This window comes from Dermacentor albipictus, chromosome 2 (genome assembly GCF_038994185.2).
Source record: "Dermacentor albipictus isolate Rhodes 1998 colony chromosome 2, USDA_Dalb.pri_finalv2, whole genome shotgun sequence".
Taxonomy (NCBI): Eukaryota; Metazoa; Arthropoda; class Arachnida; order Ixodida; family Ixodidae; genus Dermacentor; species Dermacentor albipictus.
In genome coordinates, this window is record NC_091822.1 from 146,119,157 (window position 1) to 146,145,114 (window position 25,958).

Below are 25,958 nucleotides of genomic sequence, written 5' to 3' on the forward strand. Positions count from 1 at the left end.
AGGGGTGTCGGCCGTGCGAGACGCACCCGTGACCGGTGCCGATCGCGCAAGCGGCAGCGGCCGGCGTGTGTTTTATTCAGTGGGATAGCCGGCTGCTGGTAGTGCAGTATACATAAACTTGCCGTCGCCACGCTCTCGCTCGCCGCCGTGTGCAGAAATGCACGCGGTCTGGTTAGTCTCTGTTGTTGTTGTTGTGGCCGTTGTTGTTGTTGTTGTTTGGTTCTTCTCGCTAGTTTTGGGCGCATTACCTTCTAACCCCCGCCTCATTCGCCTCTTCCTTTTTTTTTCTTTTTTTTATTTCATCCCCCAGCTGTGAGTCACTGTCTGCTCTTCGCTCGCAGTTCCATTGTACGAGTGCATCGCTTTGTTCCCTCCTCTCTCTTCCTCTTTCGCTTTTCGGTCAAAAGACGTCGCCGTTAGTCTGTTGTGCCTCTGAAAGTGGAAACGGCACTTTCACTTCCGTAGCAGCTGCGGATTTGTTTCCTTCCAAAGGCGAAAGAGAAAAGACACCCGCAGGCGGCTGCGATGCCATGGAGGTCTCTCTATAGTTGTCATATCTGTAATCCTTTCACGGCGTTTCTTGGTTTTCATCGTTTCATAGGAGCACGATGGGGTCTCTTTTTCGTGCACTGATTGTGTAGGCTTTTTGTTCATATTTCATATTTTTTTCATATTTTTGTTCATATTTCATATTTCATATATTTCATTTCTGTTTAAGCAAACATATTTCATATGTTTGCTTAAACAGAAACAAGCTCGTTTCATCTCTGTCTTGTACTCTTGCTTGCTTGCTTGTTTGTTTGGTTCAACACGTTTGCCTTCTCGCGTGTGTGAGTGTGTGGTGTAGTGAAATATAGGAAATAAGCAGCCACATTCATTGTTATAGATTTGCCGATCGCGTCAGGTAGTCGTTGACAGTTCGGAACTCTATATGGGCACCGTATATATATATATATACATATATATATATATATATATATATATATATATATATATATATATATATATATATATATATATATATATAGAAGCCAACGTGTTTGTTGGCTTCTTATGATATGACTATATATATATATATATATATATATATATATATATATATATATATATATATATATATATATATATATATATATATATATATATATATATATATATACTGTTACGGGGCTGGCACAATACGCGTAGCTTCAACTTCGTGTCCTATCGTCCTATCAAATTTATTAGAGTGGTTAGCAAGAACGGTCGCCACATGGCAGGGCGCGGCGCCATGACGTCACCGGCTGGAGTCTTCTCGATGAATGACGTAGACTTCCGCATCCAAATTGGCAATGAGAAATGTCGTACGGTAGGGTGCTGCGAATGGGTTTTAACCGCCGAGTGTTTTTTTACCATCCACCAAGTTCACGGGACGCTGACGTTCTTGCATGCTCTAGTCTCAATGCCGTGTCAACAGTATGACGAACGAATCGCTATTGGCAATACAATAACCGATACTACTTCTCTTGTGATGTTCATGTCGTTATCGTTTTGGGTTTCCTGGTGCCCAGTTCATACCGGTTCATACTTACGCAATATACCATTTCTTTCTTCATGTTATGCTGTTCAAGCTTCTCACAATGTGACCGTTCGACTGTCCTCTTCTTTTGGACACTACAGCTGCTTTCAGCTTTTGGTGCCGGTGGCTGCTGCGTGTCGAATGCACACTTCACTTATGTGCTTCCAGCGTGTCCGTTTGAGCCAGTCGTTATTCGATTTATTTCATTATGAGTTTCTCAGTTTATTTCTGCTCTGCGCGTAGTGCTGCATACTAGCACTGAGTCATTGGAACAGGTAGCTCTGAAAAAAAAATGAGTCACTTCAGTATCCTTACGTGATGCGAATGCGAAAGCATTGTTACTTCTCTACCTAATAGGTTGCGTCCATGATACGTGACGTCATACATTGTCACGCGTCCTTCACGACATTACCTTAGTCCACTTTGATCCGACTCAATCTACTTTTATCCACCTCAATTCGCCTTAATCCTTCCTGCTGTAATTTGTACCAATCTTAGTCGAGCTTCATCCATCTTAATCCACCTTGTTCTAATTTGTACCAACCCTAATCCACTTATTCTACTTTAATTCACCTTGATCCACATTAATTCGCCTTCGATCACTTTAATTCAATTTAATGCAAATTAATTCCCCATGCTTACTACTAATTCACACTGCCATACCATTTACTAATTTTATACTATATACTATTACTAGTGACGCAACACAAGACGCCGATGACGTTACATTGATTTTTGCTACCACTCGTCGCGGACAACACCGGCTTTTCTGCTTCATGGGACATATAACGCTATCGCACTAATAACCTCTCCTCTCATCTTAAAAATAAAACAAAAAGCGACAGCGACAACAGCAGCAAATCATGCGGTTGAGCGTGCATTTCGCATCACGTTTGTTTCGATAAAAAAAAACAGAACAGTCCACGGAACGCAAATAGCATTTGCCTTGAACTTCTCTCTTTCGTTATATGCGGTATCTACCTCGCATGTCTCCACCTGTCTGGAACCGTCTACTATGTACCGGCGAATGCGGCTTGTGCGTTGCTACGACATTGTTTCAACGCTGCAAGAAAGAGGTACAATATTGTTGTAAAGGCAACAGCCTCTATGTTTAGGCTGCCGCCACGGTTGCCGAGGCGTTCCTAAGGCTGTGTACTGCGATTCAATGTTGCTATGGAAACTAACGCACCTCCTAAGCTTAGAATCTTAACCAGTACACGGCGCGACCGACAGCTGTTGGACACGAAAAGCACACAGACACCGTGCTTTCGCTTTATTTTTTCCTGTTCCGTTCTTATTAACATAACGTAATTAACATACCTTAATTAGCTAAACATAATTGGTGATTTTTGTTAATTAGTTGATCATGCATTTCATTGTTTTGTTTAAGTAATGTCCGCCTCTCCGTATAGACTCGCTCATTGGCTAGAATTGTGCTACTTGCCACAGGCAATCTTTCAAAACTTTTGAAAGTATTCGCTGAAACACCCTGCATATACACATCAGTTTTCAACTCTGCAGCTTCTCTCACAGCTCACGAAGCCCTTCGAAGGTGGTACATCCCGTCGCTTCCTTCCTTGAGCTCTTGCAACGAAAAATTTAAAAAAAGTATCCTTTGTGTAAAGGAAGCAATACTCTGAAGTTGAGAAAATGTGCGTTCTCAAATTATAGGTATCGATCGAATGGGCTGCGCGTTGCGTCATTTCTCTTAATATCTGCCCTGGTTTATTTCGCAATTTCAACAGTGGGCTGCGTACGTCGAGAGGGATAATTAGTGTGCCAATCGATATATTTCTTTTTTCTTTCATTAGGCAATTCATTTTCGTTCAGAGATTGATTTTCTTATAAAATTGACTCACCATTCCGATCCTGCGAAAGTAGATGTCCAGCGAAGCCGTTGAAAACCACCACTACACTTTATTTGCTTATGAGTGATGCTAGTGATTGGAGTAATGGTAATTTTTGCAGCGGGCCGCCGCTGGTCGTATGGCAGTTTATTTTTTGTCTTTGCCTATCCTCGTGTTCACGCTGCTCCTCGAGAATCCTAATTATGCGTTGCGTCCCCATAGAGAGAGAGAGAGAGAGAGAGATAAGTCACAAGGGAAAGGCAGGGAGGTTAACCAGGCTGAACTCTGTAGGCTACCCTCCACCGGGGAAGCGAGAAATAGGATAGAAAGGGGAGACGGAAGAAAGGTCACAGGCTCCACTGTCACGCACACAAGCATGCACCGCTGTGTCAGTCACAGGTGGTCATAGAGGCTGGTGCATTTCAAGAAACGCACTCCAATCAGGGATGAGTAGGCGTTTTTGAAAGGAACACCTACTCGCAAGCGGCACAGTAGCATCCGTCGCCGCGGCCATCTTGCGCAGCAGTACTTTTTACCGGAAAAGGTATGCGAGGAGGGCTTCGTGATTCGCATTGTTATCAGGAGGGCCTTATCATCAATTACGTGGTTCGGATGCTGGTTTGGGCTTTTTCTTTATGGAAACGAATGCTGCTCTGTATGTTGTACGCGCGATTCCGAAAGAATGTATGCGCTTTTCGCTTCACTTTGCTGAGTACTTGAAGCCTCTGTCTTAAGTGTGTATACGAGCCACTGCTCCTGCCCCGCACTGCCGCCAGGATCAGCCCACATTTTCGCGCACGGACGTGGACCCGAAAAATGCCGACCACCGAGAGGCTGGCACCTTCGCCGTAATACGTACGTAGAGCATCAATATTCCTATATTTCTCGACGAGTCTCATCGATACCTCAATTAAGAAAAACTTATTAATCTATTAAGGAGTCCTGCTCAGGTGTAACTTAGGAGCCTATATTTTGTCTCGCTAAAACGATGCAGCGTTGTGCAAGCCACAGCTGGCTTCAGCCAAGCGGTGGCCGAATTCCCGAAGCTAATGAATGGTGCGCTGTTGGTCAGCGTATGATGTCTGGCCGTACGTATAGCAGCCATTGATGTAATCGCAAAGGCGCCAACTAATCACGCGCCTTTCTCACAGTGACAGGATTTGGAACACGGCTGGTCATCGGTTGAAGCGGGCAGCAGTAACCGCAACCCTGCACGCACTTAAAGATGGGTCTCTCCGTATTATCGCTATCGGCAGCGAGGATAAGAGGGTGACCAACATTCTTTAATTAAAAGTGCTTTCTTTTTCAATGAAACGTGCTCTTGGTCGAGTTGGTTGATAATGCCAAATACAGACACGAACGAGGGGGTATTGACACGGACATGCGTAAACTTTACACTAAACTTTATTTTCGTCAGAGGCGTCAAATGGGCGAATATACAACAGATGCGCAACTTCTTTTCATTTTACAGAACAAATTATTGACTACGATCTTGGCCGTGCTCGGTCGCGTGCCATCGTTATTCGTCGTCAGCTTTTGTTGCTCACTAATAGAGCAGAAGGTTCACTCTGAAAGCAGGTGACGCTTTAATGAAATCAATCTTTAATGGATCGGTCTATGCTAGGACTTATGGAACTACTGTTTTAGGTGTGTTCGAATTCTTTTATTGCGACGCGTTCTTGTTTGTTTGTTTTTTTCGTCAAGGCAAGTTCAGGCATTGGTAAAGCCAGAGTCACGTTGCCGTGCTCTGTCAGAGCGAGGAACTGCCCCGATGTCGAGAATAATATTTGGCCAGTGATCGAAGTTTGGTTTGCGTTGCAAACACTTGGCTTCTTATATAAACACTAAGCGTGTCACACAGCAGTGCATGACCGTCTGCTGCCACGGAGTCGCTAGCCATACAAAGAGGACATGAAACTTTGAACCCGGATTCATTGTGATCTTTTAGCCAGAGAAGAAAAACAAGTTGTTCTTGTTTTACTTCGAACTTTTGTCGTCGCTGCAGCTTTGTACTCGCATAAAAAAAGAGGCTCGCGCCATAATGTGGAAGAAAAAGAGAATCCAAAATCTGTGTTTGGCCTTTGCTCCCCGAAAGGAATCAGAGAACTGAAAAAGAAAAAAAAAACGAAACAACACGAAGAACATCAAAAACAAATGAGAACCTCGCTACATTTCGCGGAACGATATGCACACACAGAAACGGCGTCTAAGCGAGAACGAGATACGACGAGAGAAATAAAAGCAAAAAAAAAGTTAGCTAAGTATAGAGAGGAAACAGTTTTTCGAAGAGGTATTTGCGTTTCATTGCAGCGCCTACGACTGCTCTTTCCACGCCCGTGGCAGGTTGCCATGGCGATGCAGGAATTGCGGCGGCTCAACTGGGCTCACGGCGCGACTCCCCAGTCGGGCTTCTTCGCCCCACTAGTCGTCGCTTTTTGCATGCTGGTGCTGCTGTTATCCGCGGCAGCACGCCCGTGCAGCGTGACGCTTGGATCTCGCGAACTTGTCGTACGCGAAAAAGAAAATAAACGAAGGAAAGTTCGCGACCTCTCCGTCAACATTCGCTCTCTTGCCGGCTTCTCAGATTACGTGCCACTTTCTACTCTCGTATAGAATTGCTTGTTTCAACTCACTCCCTTCGTTTGGGAAAGCAGCGGTAGAAGAAGGTAGTTGGAGTTTAAAGCTAAAAAATTGATTCGAGAGAGAGAGAGAGAGAGAGAGAGAGAGAGAGAGAGATCCGCGGTTGGGTCGTGTGTCCCGTGTGGCTGGTTCTGGTGTTCACAAGACAAGTCTTATTCGTTCCTCGTTTCGATGGATGACGCGCCTCCAGGCAGGCAGCTGCGGCTGTAAGGAGTTCTTCGAACATCTCCATCTGCATCAGTCCCCACTGTGACGACTCTAGGGCTTTCTGCTTGGCACATTGTTATAATGTCTGGATTCGACAAGTCTGGTTGTCTTCTATGAAGAAAGCAGCCTCGGCCGTCTAAGAGACCGACGCGGGGTGCATTGCTGCAGATGCCGAAGTCGATCGTTCCGACGGCATGCTATGGAGCAACATATGTACGCATAGTTAGTGCCCCCTTCTTCTATCTCCCTCTCTCTCTCTTCTTATTTATCTTTTTTGATGTCATAAAGCCCTTTCTCCCGTGCGCGGTGCACGTCGACGCGTCAACTTAGCCTCCCCGCGTACGCGATCGCAATACGTGAAGACGCGTATGGGATCCGCATATTGGCATATAGGATTCATTTGTGACGTATGCGATCCGCGATATAAACGCTGACTCTCTAACTGTTGACCTATGCCATTGGTGCTACGCCGAGCTATTTATTACCTTGCTAAGCGGACGCCAATTCACTGCTGAAAACGCGAACGCAAGTTCTCTCCGGATGTCTCAGGCCGCTGGAGAAAGTGAAACAATGGATTGAGACACGTACCGTGCATTTAGGGGACGTCAGTGTAACGTGACCACGGGCCAAACATCTTGGTCCCGTCAAGATAGCGTGAGCTTAGAACGGCCTGGAAATGTTCTTGTCACGCCCTTGCCCGTAACGATAGTTTTTCCTGCCTTTACTTTCGTTTCTCCCACATTCGTTATGCTTTCCCGAGGTGCGACAAATTCTCATTAATTTATCGCAAACTTGCAGCAAGCAAACATTGGTCACACTCGCCGTTTCCGCGATGCACTGACGCAACCTTGGACTCACGCGTCAGGCAAACAAACCGCAATTAACCTCGCTGACCTCAAGTCGTGTTCCTAGAGAGAGAGAGAGAGAGAGAGAGCAAACACGCGGCAGCCTATAGGTGAGACCGTACTCGAACGCAGCGGTGTTCAAACAGCGCGCGCGCGCACGGTGTAGCAATGTTTGCAGGGCACGGGCCAGTATACGCCCAACACACTGCATATTCCGCCTTGCAGTCAATGGGCGAAGGGTCGATGGCAATAAGGGCGTCATGCTTCGAAGGCCAAAGCTGGCGCGCCGCCGAGCAATCAAGCGTCGGGGGAACCCTAAAATTGCCCGGGCTTTGCGTCAGGCTTGAGGACCCGACTGCGAACGCCGCGTGGAGATGAAATCAATGTATCCAGCGGGGAGTCGCAACCTCCTCGCCTTCCCTACTTGCCCGACTCTCATCCTCTGGACTGCGTCACTGATTGCTGTGCTCCGGGTTACTGACCAGCCGTCACGGTTCGTTTGAAGAGGGCCCTGATATTTAGTTGGCCCGGAGGATTCGAGTTCCGGTAACTAGCACTGCTATTCGTTCGCTCGTTCGTCCAAGCTGAAACCTCGGATGAACCTATACGTGATCACACCAACCCCATGCAGTGCAACCCATTCCATGGCTCATGTCGGACAATCGATAACGTGAGCCGGCTTCGTGTGTCAGATCAGGGAGGAGGGGTGGCTCGTTGTGCATTGCTGGTCTTTCCGTGAAACTCCCCTTCAGTCAGCCTCGCGCAGAAGGCGATTAGCTTTGGACGGAAGAGGGGCGCTTTTTATGCACGGTTGTCTGTTCTGTTAGGCAGAAGACACCGATGGCGAGTTGATGAAATGGAGTATATGTTCCCGCCCGTATCGTCCTGGTTGTGTTCTTCAATGTTATACACGAACCGTAGCGTATTTCGTAAATGCGCGGAAGGTTAAAGAAAGGGTACTGCAAGACCAAATCACGGTATATGGACCAAAGGGGATGTAGAAAAGTTGTTTACAGAGAGAGGGATAGGGGAAGGGCAAAGACCTTCGGAGGCGGTCGCTCAAGATAAGTCTGTGATCAGGAGGGGAACTTCGCTTGCAGAAAACAGGCCTTCCGGCACAACTAAACGATTCTTTTTTTTTACGAGTCCGAGATGATGACGACAGAATTAGTTCAAGTCAATTATAGAGCCACTGACAACGTTCTGTGCTCTAAAGCAAGGTTCTGGTGGCAAGCTTCCTGTAGTGTGTGTGTGTGTGTGTGTGTGTGTGTGTGTGTGTGTGTGTGTGTGTGTGTGTGTGTGTGTGTGTGTGTGTGTGTGTGTGTGTGCGCGTGAGTGCGTGCGTGCGTGCGTGCGTGCGTGCGTGCGTGTGTGTGTGTGTGTGTGTGTGTGTGTGTGTGTGTGTGTGTGTGTGTGTGTGTGTGTGTGTGTGTGTGTGTGTGTGTGTGTGTGTGTGTGTGTGTGTGTGTGTGTGTGTGTGTGTGTTCACACGCGCCTCGTGCAACTTTTGTGTTTGAGGCGAGCCCACATTACGTCTACTCCGCTCGGCATCTTTCGACCGCGAAAGAATAACATTGCCTGCTACGTTACACCGACCGGGGTGTAACAGATATTGAAATCATGGACTGAACCATCATCTGCAGAGAAGGCCACCCGACCCTTGCTGCACCGCTAAATGACGACTTGGCACTTATTGCGGGGAGAACGCTGTTTCGTGTGCGCAAATATCACTTATCTAATTTCTTTTATTTTTTTCCCAGCTTCCCCCCCACCAGTGTTGGGTAGTAAAGCAGGTGCAACCTAGTTAACCTCCCTGCCTTTATTTTTTCCTCTATAGCTTTTCTCTCTCTCTCTCTCTCTCTCTCTCTCTCTCTGCGTTTCCAAGAACCCGTCTAAATCAATCTTGCGGCCACTTCTGTCCTCATCCTTCTTGCATTTGCTTAAACGTATACTGCGAGTCGAAGTGGCAGCTCGGTGTGTGTTGTTAACGTGGTCCAAGCTACACAGAATCGCAACAATCGGGTCACTATTCTCGCTCTTGGGCCGTTGCCTACAGCGCACTTGGTGAGCTCGTATCGTGTGGCTTTCGTGTCTCGGCTCGGACCTGAAATACGCCTGTTGTGATTTTAGAGACGGGAAGAAGGCGGCTTCGGGGAATCGACACTGGAAATAGCCACTGGTGCTGATTATAAAGAGAGGTCGGTGGACGCGTTTCTGGTTAGAATCGACGCTCGTTGGTCACAACGAGAGCAGCGCATACACCGCATTGAAACGAATTTTAAGCCTCTTCTGATTCTAAGCATATCTGCTCTTGCGAGTAATGCTTTCGTTTCTTTACCCACCAATCTATATAGCTCAGTGGCTCTGACGTTTTGCTCCTGAGCGCCAGGTAGCTGGTTCGAGTCCGGCCGCGGCGGCCTCAGTCCCACGGGGGCGGAGTGTAAAAAAAAATAATAAACCGCTTGTTGGCCTTGTGTTTTGTGCACGTTAAAGAACCTCGAGTGTTTCAAGATGAAACTAGAGTTCCCCACTAAGCCGTGCCTCAGAAACAGATCGTGCTTCTGGCGAGTAAGGAAACCGAGTATTTATTTCTTAATTCTATTTTCTCAGTGCAGACAGCACTAATGGGTTGAAGAACAGGCTGATGATGTTCTTTTTTACTTTTTTTTTTCACCATGCTAGCGTTCGTACACGAAACGACGGAGTACAGAAAATTTGCCCAACAAGGTGTCGCTGCAACGATGCCGCATACTCTAAAATACGACCATTATAGCTATTACAATAGGGTCGTTTTTTTTTTCCTGGGGAGAGACAGTCTGTTTTCCGTCAGACAACTCAGCCTATCCGTCATAGAACTGCGCCGGTCGTAAGGCACGGTGCTCCCATATGTAGTGCGCTGGGATTCAGCCCTACTACACCTGATAATCGGTGCTCGGGAGGAACAATGCTAGAGAATTTTACAAGGCTAGGTCTTGTTATAAAGTCCTTGGATACGTCCTTTTCCACAGCTGGCTGTGATGCCGCCCATTATGTCAGCGTTCCCATACTGCCCTTTCATCTGCCTTCGCAGAGGAAGGGGCCGCATGGGACAGTATGGCGGTGGGCATTGTCCCACCGCCAGTCGGCGTGGTGATGTCGCTCTCAAGTTCTTTGCCTCAATATACCGCGAAATGAAAACACGTATCGAGATACGCTCGAATTTAGCATTATGGAGTACCGTAATCGTCGGACAATCTTTTTTTCTCTCATCACCGGTGTGACATTCCCAATGCTTACGGAAAAGTTAATTAATGAATTAATCGCTCGCTTACTGTATGCACTCCCTTCGCATGTCTATACCTACCAATGCTTCCTTTGCAGTTCGGCCGCTGGGGCGTGAATCGGATAACAATGGTAAGGTATTATACCAATGCTAAAACGGAGGCGACGTTTGAATAGTTTCAATTAGGTTGTAAACAATCAAGCATAAAGCATTCACTGCCAACGAGATTCTTAGGTAGAGAAAGCAACAGCGAAACGAAGCCCGTTAAATCCCTCACGAGAGTGGGTCGATGTTCCAAGCGCCTTCTGCAAGCCCCCAAAATTCCTTCGGAGCGTACAGCGAGGAAAAGTAAAATGCTAAGCTCAGTACGCGAGGCGGTTTACCACACGAGTAGGATCAACTGCTTTTAAAAGCGTTCTTCATAATGAGAGGCGCGCGTACGTGCGGGCTGGCAATCAGCCTTTCGGCGATATTTATCGAAGTTGCGAAAGGAATTTCGACGCTTTTACACTTTTCGCGATAACGACCAGAGTAAACAGCCCACGCCTCCGTATATTCTGTTTAGCCGGCGGCACTTCGGCGGCATTGCGGCGGGAGACCGCTCCTTACGCGCGGAAGAGGTTATAACCATCGCGCACGGATGGCAGTTGGGTCCAAAGGCGTGCTCAGCACGCTTACTGAGCCGGCGATGGTAAAGGCGTGCCGGTGGGTCGTAATGATGCCTTAAGTGCCGCTTGAGGGAGAAAAATTTCCTAGCTGTTTCAGTTCACGTACTTGCTTGTTCTAGGACGTTTCGGCGAGACATAAATACCATATTTCCTCGAATGTACGTAGCTGCCCCCTCGCGAATATGGCGTCCAAGTCCTCATTGCGATAGAGCCTGAAAAGTATATTGCTACGGCGTGAGCCGGGCGAGGAGAAGAGGAGGAAGACGTTAGCTGGCACAGCCTTGGGACGCCATCTTGATTTCACCATCAACCTCGTCTTTCAAAAATAAAGCCCGTTCAACATTAACCGTAACAATATATCCCAGGATCGTACGCTCTCACGTGTGACGGAGGAGCGGTGATGGCCGTGGTCGATGACGCTCGGTTACAATTTTACAGTGAAGCTGTCTATGGCTAGGATCCCGAGATTTCTTCGTGGCCTAACGTCGGCAGAAAACTGTCATATTTAATGGTTCATACCTCCAAATGCAATGGCTCATACCCCCTTAGGGCAGAGGCTACAGGGACCCAGCAAAGAGAAGCGAACTGTGCATACATTCTTTGGAATCACGCCTACAACATAAAGGACAGCATACGTTTCAATAAAGAACAAGCTCAAAACAAGCACCCGAACCGTCTAATTGACGATAAGGCGCTCCTACGCCTACATGCAATGCGAAGCACGTAGCGCTCACCGCATGCGTTTCCCGGTAACGATTACTGTTGCGCAAGCTGCCGCGGCGACGGCAGCTTGACTGTAGCACAGGAGGCAGGAAGTGACGTAACTGCACTTTCGTACGTAAAAGAATAACCCCCATAGCAATTGATTTGTGTTGTGACAGTGGTATGGGAAGGCCAGGTATAGTGAGGACTCCTGAAGTACTCCTGCATACGAGGCCCGGCGAATTTCTCTTCTCTCTGGTCCACTCCTGGTAGGTGCACGAAGTCGCGGCGCAAGCCGAGTCGCAGGCCGTAGAAACGTCTTAGGCTAATAATTAGGTAAAGTGCATGTGAATATCGCTACATCAATAATTTCAACGTACGTCGCAACGTGTACTCATTCTAGTTGTCGTTTACAGCTTCGCCGTCCAACCACCTTCACAGCATGGGCTGGCGACCATTTTTTTTTTTTTCGCTTTGTCGACAAGGTTTGGAACTTTCGCCATCGTTCACTGTACGGTGGTCACTTCGTGCAGGATCCGACATCGTAACGCACGCGGGCAACGCAACTTTCGCAAACACAATTCAGAAACTCATCATATGCATAATAACTTATTTGCATGGCACCACTCTCAAATGCAAGTGATATTGTATTCCCGCGAGGACATTGGATATTCAGGTGAGAGGCGCTTCGTCTCCTCCTGTATCCGCGATACAGATTTGGAAAGTGTATTGCGAGCCGTGTATAGGCCGTCTTGGTTTGGAAAACGTGCAACGTATAGGGCTCCGCGTCAACATTTTTTTTTTTTTGATGCCTGTAGTTGTTAACTGGTCTGTGACGTGTTTCAGACCGCACTACAGTTGGCAGGTGGCGTTCAGGTGGAGAAATTGCTGGCAACTTTCGCAAAGCTAGGCCCGCCTGCAGCAAGCAACACCCTCTCGCCTCCTCCTCCTCCTCCTCCGTGCATTGTAGCGTACGTAACAGGTAGGTGGCGGCGACCACCAGAATTGGCGTCAACGATCTCTACTGTGTACATCTCGACGTCGTTCTTGTCAGCAGGGATCTGTCATTGTTGATAACTTCAGGTCTTCATATTCGTGCTTACCTCTACCTAGTTTTGATCTGAATATCGATGTCACTTTCGGCGCGCTTTGTCACGTTTCCGCCGTTTTAGCTCTCGATATCTGATCAACTCCAGGCTCCCCGATCTGAAACGTCGGGCAGGTTTGGAACTACAAATCTCGTTTTGCGGGTCTGGGGCAAAATTCATAAAGCTTTTTTTCGCTCGTAAATGCTCTTTTCCATTGGCCGAGCCACTTCAGCAACGAATGTCCGGCATCAGGATTAGCTGGAGTTTGATCTTACTAAATATTCTAGCGCTAGAGCTGTTTCTGAATACGGGCCCAGATCTTTTTTGGCAATGAGGATAGCAATAGGGGCTTGTTGGTACGGCATATCTTATTTTGTTATAGCGCAAGCTTGACAAGGACAAAAGAAGGCACACCTGACACACGCAGTCAGTGGCAAGCTGCCACTGACGGCAGGCAGCCCAGTGAAACCTATGGGTCGCATTAGACAATCGGTAACGAGAACTATAAGAAATGTTTGTGCTTTTGACTGCCTGTAGATTTCTCGTAAGAAGCCAAGACAGATTGGCGGTGCACGTTGTTCTGTATCGCAGGAAGGGGGGAATAAATAAAAAGAAAAACAAACGTCACAAAGCGATGCGCCTGATGGGCCCACACACACAACAGCCTCCGTAGTAGAAAGAGCAGTGGAAATGTTTCAGAATCAAATGAAGGGATGGACGTCGGAACAGGAATGAACACGGGTTTATTGAGTTAGTCGTTTAAGTAGTCAACTCTCGCGTGACGTCATGTCACTCAGGCATTGACGCATGCGCTCGTGGCGTGCATGAATTGCTGATATTACATCTTTAAAAGAAAACTGGATGAGTTCTCAAACGTTCAATGTGGTAAAGTAGTGAAGAATGAGGGCAGCGCATGTCCTGTTCCTCCTTTGTTCAGTCCTTGTTGAAGTAGGGCTGTCACGAAACAATGGACAAACTTTTGAGAACATGAACGGAAGAACATGGTACTCACTCACTCACTCACTCACTCACTCACTCACTCACTCACTCACTCACTCACTCACTCACTCACTCACTCACTCACTCACTCACTCACTCACTCACTCACTCAATCAATCAATCAATCAATCAATCAATCAATCAATCAATCAATCAATCAATCAATCAATCTTTTGGAAGTCGTTACGAACGGTGCGTGCCTGTGTTAACTCTAGTCCCGCAGTTTTCCGCACATGCCGGTGATGGATGGCTCCCGCGTAGACGTTGTCGCCCGAGTCCCGCCGACGCAAACAAAGGCTCCGCCTGTCCGATGAGTCAGCAGTCCGCCTCATACACAGCAGGCGCCGCTGATGTCTCGCCGATGTCATAACCGCTCTTGCCACCCGTTATTCTTCGCTTCGTTTTCTCTCCATTCCGTTCGTCTGTGTTCGGTGGCCGCGGTCGCCCATCTCGTCACCGACCCCGATGTCTCGCGTTCCGCACAGTTTGCCCCCATTAGGCTAATGCCTATACTATACGATGGCCGACTAGTCGCTGGCGAGCCAACTGCCGCCTGTCGATGGTAGGGGGAGGGGGTGCTCGCTGTACGCTCCGCGCAAACCGATGAGCCTGATCCCGCTTTCGGGGCAAACAGCTGGTCACGGCAAAAAAACAAGAGCGACAGATACGGGAGAACACCTCCGCACGCCAGCCGCGAACACGGGTGCGGCTCACGATAAAAGGTCGGTGTGCCGCATGAGCAAGAGGTTCGTTCGGTTGGTTGGTTTAGTCGTCGATGGAAAGACCCGTGCGCGAGGTTCGGGTTGGTTGAAGAGACAAAAAGAAAAAGAGAGAGAGAGAGAGATGTCGGCTTCGAGCGAGGTGGCTAGTGTTGAATTTGAGAACATCGCTTTTTGTGAGGATAATTGCGAAATCACGTGCTGTCGAGCAAGCGCCCGTAGGCTAAGCATATGACACATGCTGTGTGCATGCTGAGCGCGTTTTCGTTTGCTTGCTCTTTTTTTTTTCTTTGAGGAAATGCTTTACTTGGCGAGCTGCCGTGTCGGGTATCGTATCGGGTATCGTATCGGGTATGTCTGTTTCTGACCTGTTTCTAGTCTCTTTTTGTGGGCCGATCGCGATGACAGTGCACTCTAGATACAACTGGTTGGTGCTGAGGCCACTTGACATATAACGTAGGGTATGGGATCCTGAGGTAACTTTGTATGTCGCACTGGGCACGTGCAACTGACGCCCCTGGTTATGCGATGATTAGATTATGATGAGGATGATGAGGAGGATGACGATCATGATCATGAAGAGGAGGAGGAGGAGGAGGACGAGGAGTATTTTGATGATTATGTCAAAAAATTTGGAAGCTGATTCAAGCTCCAGTTGACGTGTAGGCGGAGGGCCGGCATACGAATAGCCCTAGGCTCTTTGTTTTGCTGGTTGCGGCGATCTCTCACCGTTCTGGTGCTTCGCTCTACCGCCGTCCGGTTAAGCCCTCCGGGTTCATTCCCTTTTGATCTAACGGCATTTCCCTTCCCTCCATCGCGTGGTCACTCAGTTTGGAGTCCCCGCGCCCTAACAGAACGGCAAGAGAACCGCAGCGTCGGCGTTATCGTCAGCATTATCGCCGGCATTATTGCCGGCTTTGAGCATTAGCGGTTCGCATACGGACCCGACCCGTGGGCCATTTCGATTGGTAAAGTCCACCTTCATTCTGGCTGCCCCCCCCCCCCTCGCGCGCTTCCGCCACTCCTGCACAAACGCACACATCCTGTTTATATATACATATACCATATATACCGAGTGTGCCGAGTCATGCTCTGAATGCCATGATCCGCACGCGTGGCGTTTGAATGGTGAATACGTGGCTGCCATGTATAGAAGATAGCGCAAATGCTCGTGCCTTTTCCTTTCTTTTTCTTTTGTTTGCTTTTTTCACTCGTGCCGTGGAACGCATACATTGTTATCAAGTGAGCGAGCCGACCCGGCTTTTTCATCTCATCTCCCCGCACCGCGACTGCGTGTAGCTGTGAATTTCCGTGAGGATGTTTCTCTTTGAGAAAGCGTGAGGGCAATCGAAGGAGCGGGTTGATCTATATCGGTCTGCGCGTTTTTTTTCCCCTCTTCTTTTTCTTAATGAACTACTCTCTATGTACACATGTGCCAGTCCTAAATAAAAAGATAGAGAGAGACACGGTGTTCATCAAGACGCCCGAAGAGACATCGTGTTTATTTATTTATTTTTGTTTATTTACTTATTTTGTAGAAGTTGCGAATATAGGCCAAGGACAGTTTGTTATATGCGCGCAGCTGGGTCCTCTGGCTCCAAGAGAGAGAGAAAAAGAGAGGCAAATTAAAGACAGGGAGAAGTGGAGAGGTCAGTCAGACGACCGTCTAATTTCCTATCCTTTGCAGAATGTACGAGAAAGGGGGAATAGAACGAGGGAATAGAAAGAAGGTGAGAGTGATCACTTTGCACACGCACTAGGACGCACAGCAGGACTACAGTTGATCACTGAGGCCAGTGTTCCTAAAAAAAAAGTGCAGCAGAGCACGAAGAGCATTCTGCGCCATTGATGGTCGAGGGGGAGGGGGGGCATGTGTATGAGAATTTTCGTTTCATAAAATGTTCTAAAGTCTAATCGGCTTCCTGGTGGCTCTGTAGAGAGCTAGAGGTACACTAGGCCTGTTGTGTGCTTGCCATCAAGACAACGTTGAGCGCAGCTCTAGCTCCAAGAGAGACAGAGAGAGATAAGGAAGAAGGGAAAGCCAACGAAGTCATCCAGACGCGCGTCCGATTCGCTACCCTGCATTGGTGAAATGGGGCTAAGAGATAAAAAGAGGTAAAGAAAGGGTAGAAAACGCCGTAGGTGCTGCTTCATCCGGAGATCCACATCAACACCACAGTTAGTCACAGAAACTTGTAAAAGTCAGTTTATGAGCTTGAGACACCGGTTCTTGACATCGTCTCCTTTCGATATTGACTAGTTGACCTCAGATTGATAACTCGAGCCGACGCCCTCGGTTTTTTTATTGGAAATGCTCTTCCCATGTCAGATAGTGCATCCTCTAGTTGATTCCCATGTGTTTCCGTAGAGTTCTGTTGCCTGTGCGATAATTGACTAGCCGAGAGCACAGCGTGTAAAAACCCTAATATGTTGAGCGACAGGCCATTTGTATAGGGTTCTTGCGACGATGCAGCAACAATTGGAAGACTTCAGAGAATGCAGCCATAAACCTCTGCACCGCTCACACATTACACAACGTGTTTGCGCACAATGACGAAAAGTTCTGCGCAGAAAAATAAAATGAATTACGAACGCGCCAGTGCACGCTATATGAAAATGTCCCTCCGTAATCCCGTCGTCGCCTTTCTTCTTTTATTTCTTTATTTCGTCAACAAATTTAAGCCCAGTCACGTTTATCATCGCACAGCGTTACACATAAAGCGACGGTATTTGCATCTCACAGGGGAGCTTAAAGTCGACCGCTGACAGCAGTTCGAAAAAATCATGCTTACCTCGTGTCACTCCTCTCCGAATGTCCCTGGACTCAGCTTTTTTCGCGCTTCGTCGGACGTCACTGGTGAAAAACAGTGGAGTGAAATGCTGCGATGCAGCGCGTTTTGAGGGCGCCAGCATGTGACTGCGTTCCCGCAATTCTTTGGTCCACAGGAGTCAAGCGCAACTCACCGTTGCTGACAAGCGTCGTTCTTTCAGACGAAACGAACCGTCACTTTGATACATCAAATAACATACCTTTCCGTCCGTGTAGATGCGTTTCCCGCGAAGGTCTTGCGATTTACATAGCGGGGAAAGCTTGTTAAGGTGCTTTGACTTTGTTCAGATGGGCGGTGAACCGCGATGCGCCCCTTTATTATATTTTCTATGTTTTATTATGTTTTTAGCGGTTGTCGGGCGGGTGATGAAGAATATTTCGGTAAACTTTCATGTCAGGCGAACGTCAGCATCGAAATGACGTAGGCGGTGGACGGCTACGCGAGCTTACAAGAGACGTCGGGAAAATGGCTTAAATTATATCTCTGCTGGAAGAACCGAAGCTCGAGGAAAAAGAGTTTATCAGAAAACTAAGCTACCTCAACGTCAGTTTTTTGAGCCGCGTTTGTCATTTTTCTCTTTTCTGTACCGATTTGAGCCTATACGTCGGTGACAGTAAACTTCAAGGGGAGAATATTTGTAAGCGGCAAATGTAGCAACAAAGAAACACAAAACGTGCACTCAGAATATGCGCATAGAGGGATCAAAGTTCAGAGGCTTCGCAGAGATATTACCATAAGACGAACACCATGCAAAGCAGGTTTATGTGTTCGTAAATCTATCTTGTTGCGAATAAAAACATAATGAAGAGCTTACAGCGGTTATCACTGTGTATCGGGTCACTACGGCCTGTCATTACCTGTCCGTGCGCTATCGTCAAGGCTGCGTGGTGGAATATTATGATTACATAAAGAGAGGAAAGAGAAAGGGGGAGAGGGAGACAAAAGGAAAGAGAAGAATTAGAGAATACTTAACAGATATTTGCGCTTGCCTAACGTTGCACTGTTCTGTAAAACAATTTACGCCCCGAGAAATGAATAAGGGTGCAAATTGGTCTCGCCCTCAGAAAGAGTGTAAGACTGGGAGTTATAGACCTATTTTCATATTTGGTTGCCTTTAATGCTGTGAATTGTTAGCAAAGTGGGAAATGAGACGAGGACAGAGAATATTAAACGAAAGACAAAAATAGGGGAAAAAAGGGACTACCTGAGACAAAGCGCTGTGCCACACACACACGCTAAACGAGACCACAGGGGGCCTGCAGAACCTTTCAGTCCAATGCCCTAAGAATAAGTGAGCTGTAAATTTGGATACAGGGAACGAAAGCGGGCGTATTATGTGACAACTGATGGTAGATTTCGCAGTATATAAACACCCTTACTTTTTTTTTTGCTTAGGCCGTATAAAACTTAGTTTAGACAGTCTACAGATTTTCTTGTAAACTGTTCTTTCCCTTCTGCTAAAACATGAAAAGTTACGACGTACGGCTATGACGCGACACAGCGATGTGCAGGTTCGCCTCGTTTCGCCTCCTTCACGTGAAATGGGGTCCTTTCATTATTTCTTAAAGTTATAGGCGCGGTGATCATTCGCGAGCAAGCTGATAAAATATTACGTATGACTTTTCCTTTCTTTTTGTTCTGTATGCGTCTATCGTGTGAAGCTGCGCGCTAGTTCATCTCACTCATTTTTTAATTTTAGAGCTTTAGATTACTTCTTACAGTTAGGGTGCCTCGAATTGCACCTAAGCCAGGAGCATCTCTGCGTTCCACATCCATTGGAACAAAGTTGCTGCACCCGCCATGGTTGCTATGTGGCTATGGTGTTAGGCTGCTGAGCACGAGGTCGCGGGATCGAATCCCGGCCATGGCGGCCGCATTTCGATGGGGGTGAAATGCGAAAACACCCGTGTAGTTAGATTTAGGTGCACGTTAAAGAACCCCAGGTGGTCGAAATTTCCGGAGTCCTCCACTACGGCGTGCCTCATAATCAGAAAGTGGTTTTGGCACGTAAAACCCAATAATTTATGTTTATTTTAAGGTTGCTGCAGCCGGAAACGGAACTCGCCACCACGTGCTCGAAAGAGGAGTACCATAACTACTAAGCTATTGTGGCTGTGACAAATGCTCACGCATTAAAAAAAAGAAAGGAAAAAAACTGAAATTTGGGACTTTACGTGCCAACATCGTGATCTCGTTATGAGGCCCGCCACCTTGACGGGGGAAGAGGACCTGGTAAAATTTTGACCACCTGGGGTCTTTAACGTGCACCCCACGGGCCGCACGGTACCGGAGCGGCCTTTTCTGTTTCTTTCCTTTTTTTCTTTTTTTTTCTTTTATTTTTTGGCGGATGCGGCGCACATTGCATCCGTCACCTCGAGCTCAACAGCACAACGCCATGCCACCGGGTCCCCGCGCGGGTGTGAAATAGAAAAAAGAAAGACGAAAAAGAAAACAAAAATGGAATAAGAAAGAGCAATTTCGTGACGTCCTTTTCTGTAGGTTTAATGCCTCTGTCACACGAGCATGCAAAAGACTCTTTTACGTGACCGGTCTTTCACCAAGTTGAAATACTTTTTACTGAAGAGGTGTTGAGCAATGCGCGCGCTACATCGACGGCCCATTTTTAGTGTTTCTTTCTATACGGAAAGCGTGGCGCTAGTGTTCGAAACGAAATCGGCCAAATAACCGATCCATCACGAAGTATTTACCAAAATTTTAACAACGTCATGTTGACAGACGCTAATGTAAAGATTTATTGTTGTAGCTTAAAGAGCGTACGAAGTGCTTAAGAGACCCGTTCGACCTGCTCACGAGAGTACAGAACAAAACGAGCGTTACTGTGTTTACTGCACCTTCTGCGAGACATACAATTATTTTTTTATAGGGAACCGAGACGACAGAAGAACATGCTTTTGCTTTTTTTTTAATATGTGATACCTGCTGGTGCGCCCGCTGGTTTCGAGGCTACTGCTTCTTCGGCCGTAAAAAAAGATCGACGAACTCCGCTTGCAGAAAAGACCGCTTTCGAAAAACAAAAAAAAAGTGGAAAGGAGATCGCTCCCTGTCGTTTATCTGTGGGCGAAACTCTTTTTTCGAGTGCCCGTGTGACAGGAGTAAAGTATCGGCAGTGCAACTGTTGCATTCAGTGCGCAAGAACTTAGCTCGCGCTTACGATGATTGCAGTCAGATGTTTCCACATATCCATCGCAAATATAAAATCAGAAGAAAATATTTATCTGCGAATTACGCTCCCAGGTGCGGGAAGCTATTTGTCTTAATGCACCGATGGAACAGAGAGACACACGGAGATCACAAGGAAAATGATATGCAAGCGAAGTAGTCCATCGTGGGGATACACGCGTGCATATGTGCTGTGACACGTACTTGTGCACTCACGGGGATTAGAAGTATAATGGAAGTAATCTGCTTTAGTACGGCATGACGGACGACAGAAACAAAAGAACAGGAGGTGGTCTAAGTTGATAGAGGTAGCGAGAACGTTACAAAAAGCACGCTGAGCGTCCGAAAAGAAAAGGAAGGAGGGCAAGAAAGCAGCGAGACTTTATTTTTCTAACGTAAGGAAACCAGATAAGAGCGGAATCCATTAATTTCTCTAAACGGCGGCTCTTCTGTCCCCTCTCGCGTGTCTGGCGCCCGAATGGAAAGGGAATTGCGGACAATGAAGCGCGCTAGCCTGGCAGGGCCGGCTGTGCGTCACGCCATAAGGCAGAGAAAATTAAAAAAAAAGTAAGCACCGTCTAAAGAAAGGCGCCGAAGAGGGATGGGTAACGAGAACATAATAAAGGGATTCCGTAACTGGACGCCGGCAGACAAATAGCGCTCCCAAGAAGAAAAAGAAAGGAAAGAACACGCTAATGACGTGTGACACCGGTGCACCACTCCCTTTGTCCACGGCAGACACTTCGAGGAACTAACGGGAGCTGCTGGGACGGCACCTCGTGCGGGATTGCGCTAGCGGCGCCGCACGGTGGATGGAAAACGGCGGATTAGACGCTGATTGTTATCGACCCTATGCGCGGGTCTCGTATGAGCTTAGTTAGTGAACATACACGGCGACGCCGGGCGGCAAACTCTATAGCTTCGCGTTGCTCTTTGTCATACCGTGGCGGCAGGAGAGTCAATTAACCTTTCCCGGGGTAAGCTCCAGATTACATCGTGAGACAGGGTCGAAAACTGGTGCCGATATCACAGCCAGGAATCGGCGCGCGCACGCGCACACATACACACACACGCACACGCACACGCACGCACGCACGCACACACACACACACACACACACACACACACACACACACACACACACACACACACGCACGCACGCACGCACACGCACGGAAACCTCACTGCTTTGGTTGTTTAAATTGTTCTTCTTGAAAGTTATCAAGGTCGGTTTAAGGGGTTTCATCTGCAGCGGTAGCTTGCTTCATCATTGTATCATGCTAGACACAACAATTTACCACCGGGTGAATCATGGGTTCTTTTCAAAATCAATCATGTCGCAGAGGGTACATTTCAAGATATTCAAGTATGTCACATGAAAAGACGCTTTGTAGTACTTTATGTTACAGTTATAAGCGAGTGATTTTACGAACGTGCAGGAGACGGATGATTTGGAACTTAATACTAATTATGTTTAGTAACGCAAGTATTCTTAAAACGTGAACGTTAACATATCACAAAAGGTGCGGAAAATCATAATACAATCAGAGTATATAGCAGAACGAAGCCTTACAAATTTACGGAATCACATAACGCTTCAGCATAGAAACGATCAGTGCTCCAAGGACCTCGGAGAGCCTGATGCGCAGACGACAGGAAGACGAAGGCACACACACACACGGACCGAGAGGGCACCTCACGCTGGAAATCGTGAAACCGGTGTTTGCCATCGGCAGCCCCGTCAGATGCGAAGTCAAACAAAGATCCTCGCCAGAGGGTTCCGACGCGCACTCGCTTCGCGCGTATTGCCAATCGCACGTCTCGTCGAAGAGAGGTGTCACCGGTGGGAAACGCACGAGATCCGAACGTATACGGTACGATCACTTCACTCGTGCGCGTCTGCAGGGAACGTCCATCACTGTCACCTTCTTGGTCAACGTCCGCGGCTGCCTGCGAGGCGAGGGCTCATCGCGCAACAAGCGTGCTCCCCCCCCCCCCACGTCGCTCTTTTTCACGGCTCGCCTGACGTGCCTCCTCTCTCTCTCTGCCTGAGCAGCAGCACAGCCTCGTCAGCCATGCGTGGAAGATTTGGCAACGCGTGCTCGGAGTTAGGACGACGTGTGGTTGAGCCTACGCTGAGAAAAGCGTAATTTTGTGGCCGTCTGCGATTCGTGCAGCTGGTTCGGTCGATACTGTTCTACGCGTTTGCCAGATTTTCTTTTTCGGCTTTTCTTTTTCTTCTTCGTGTTGAGACGTCGCCCGCGTGTGTGTTATATTGTACAAATTGAAGCTCGAAAGATTCTATGGAGTGTAGCTTATTCGAGAGAGAATGAAAGTGTGTTTGAGAATGCGTACATCAGAGACACAGAGCGAACGATCTAGCTTGTTATGTGTTTCTGTTGTGAAAACGATTACGAAGCGCTTCTGGCTTTTTTATTGTCCACTTCGATGTTGACCGCTTCTTTTGCACTGAAAGGCATCTGTAGTGCGTCAGCCAACAGCTGCGGTGCAGTTCTGGCACCGGCAGCCTAATCGCTTTGAACTCACTTGCGTTCAAGCGTTATCTAACCGAGCGCACAGGAAAATGCAGTAATCTTGATCGGATAGCGCCGTTCATATTTTCTGTCTGTCTAGTGCCCTACGAGTAATGAGCTTGTAGGATCTGGATCCTGTGTTTTTTTGTTTTGTTTTTTGTGCTGATCTATCTATCTATCTATCTATCTATCTATCTATCTATCTATCTATCTATCTATCTATCTATCTATCTATCTATCTATCTATCTATCTATCTATCTATCTATCCATCTATCTATCTATCTATCTATCTATCTGTCTGTCTGTCTGTCCGTGTATCTATCTATCTATATATCTATCTATCCATTTCATTGTTGCCTTTCATTGTTGCCTCCTCTTCCTGTTTATTTTGGTCTCTCTCTCTCTCTCTCTTCTACCTTTTTTATAAGCGCGCTTGAGAGAATATCTGTCACTATTCTGTGCCTCATATTTTGATTTAGATTTTCTCTTCCGACACGGCGCTTGTGTGCTCTAGCCGTTTCGTTGATTTATTCTTTCCTTTCCTTCTTTTGCCTACCCTCCCTTCCAACCCCCTTTCTGTTTCTTTTTTTCCTGCGTGCAAGCTGATGGAGTGCTTCTCCGTGCGTACGTGTAGCAAACGCGCATTTCTTTGTGCCGTAGGAGGTTCAGAGGCGAGATAGAACATTCTCCTCTTTTCCACCCTTCTCCTCCTCGAGCAGACCTCCGCTTAGCCGACCAAGTCGCACAAGGGGGAGGTTGCTGCCTCCAACGTGTCCATATATCATCGCACGGCTGCGGTGGCGAGCACAAATGCAGCCCGCGATGCGAGATTACCACAACGCCGCTACAGCGAGATGGCCGGACGGCGTTCCTAACAGCCTCTGCGGGACGGTGTGTGCGCAGGCCGTTTCCCGTGGTGCATGCTGTCGAAACGCAACCGCCATTGTTGGCGCGCTACTCAGACCCCTGTGGCTTCGTGCCGTTCTCTGCAACCCCGGGTCTCGTCGTCTGCAACAGAATGTCGTCTGCTGCCTCTAGCGTGTGATGACGGGTCAGCCGGGCGATGATACCGCCACTTTGACAGACGACTGCTGTACCGAAATGGATTTGCGCAAACATGCAGCGACGACACCGGGGGGGCATGTCTTCTTCGCGCGAATAGCTAGCTGCTCGTTCGTCATTTTATTTTCGTTTGTTTGGGAAAGCTGTGTTGTGGTTACGCAATTACTCAAGCCTGCCATGCGTCGTCACGGTTGGGATAGTTGGAGCAAAGCAACGTGGCCCAGGCGGGGTCTTCGACCTGCTTTGCTTTTCATCTATCTATCTCGAATGCGACCCATCAAGTCGATTTTTTGCGTTTGTTGATGAAACACTTGAGCCGGTGGAGGCAGTATTTTTACCATTTTGTACCATACGTGAATGTTGCGTTAAGTAATATTCGTATCCGCCGATAATATTGAATATATTGCAAGAGTTGCTGAAGGCAACACTCGCCGAAGTAATTGCGACGCTACTTTGTCTAAAGATTTCGTTTTTGCTTGCTTTCTTGCTTCTGAGATATTCCACTTTATTTACTGTACGATGTAAAAGCAGGATGGTGAGGCAAAGTTTAACTTATTGCGGCAATCCTGTATTGGCCTTTCGTGTATATAGCTTCCACATAGTACTTCTGCTCCACGCGGGATTAAGTTGGCGCATAAGCTACTACAGAAGTGCAACTATAAGTCGACGCTTAGCTCTTGCTCACTTTCAGTGAACCTTTGTAATTTTGTTTGCGTAAAATGTACAATACATTGACATAAACGGCGTCCAGACGTATAAGTGGTATCATGGTCTTCCATTCGGGCACATGGTTTAACTCCTGTGACCTCGCGGGGTCCACGAACATCCCATAATGGCACGATACCTTTTATTGTCAGTCATTATTGCCTTGTGGTCTCTTACGAATCTGAGTAGCGTTTTGCTCGACCAAGTGTTGCGGATACGTGCACACAACAGCCTTTGCATCCACGTGGACAAAGCGACCATCCCTCGCGTTCCCTCTGGAAAAGAATAAAGTAAACTCCTTTAGTTGGCCTAGTACATACAACGGTTTCCGCATCGTGGTACGTTGTGTTGATTCTTAATGCTGGGTAGCAACGCAACACGGGGCGAAGTCCGCAAGTCTACAGGGATGGACGTCGGTTCTCGGAAGCGTAATGTCGAGTGCTGAAGTGCGGCGCTGCTCATCATGACGGCTACTTTACGAACTAGTCTTGGCTAGGCTCCCTAGTCATGGCTACTTTGCTGGCCTAATGAAGCGCTTACCGAGAGCCTTGTTCTTTGAGCTCGCATAATGTGCTATTATTTACGGCAGCTGAAATTGGCCCACCATCATTCCAGCGTCAACGAGGAGGTCAGCATAGCCGCCGGCTCCTATACAAAGCCTGGCTGTGGTATTTTTCTTTCTTCCTTTTTGCTTTCGTGCATTAAGCATAGGTCATCACCACCTGAGCGCGTCCTCCATTCATGCGGGTATGTGTGCCTCCAGAGCTGACCCCGGCGTGTAATGAGCGTTTTCATTATTTCTCGACGTGGTTCATTATGACGACAACGCGGGTCGGCTAATGCGGGGCATTACTTTTTATCACTTGCTTGTTCGCGGCGAAACGCGAAGCGAGAACTGCTGGTGGCGGCATATTTACACGCGTGGATGGTTTTAACAGTACCAGTGCCTGCACGGCGTGTCATTAAACAATGGGCATACTTACTGTGGTAGTTGTACAGCCTTTTTCCAATGCACAACAACAAAGTGACTCATAAAACGATCGTAAGTTATCGCTCAACGTACCCCAGGTTCGTCAGCATAAGACCACCTCGGGCAGCAGTCAGAAGTTT

The 25,958-nt window shown here is 47.6% G+C and overlaps 1 protein-coding gene across 3 annotated transcripts in view; it reads left to right on the forward strand.

The window, feature by feature from the left end:
• Positions 1-25,958, forward strand: part of SK (small conductance calcium-activated potassium channel) — a 470,614-nt gene that overhangs the window by 99,771 nt on the left and 344,885 nt on the right. The window lies entirely within an intron of this gene.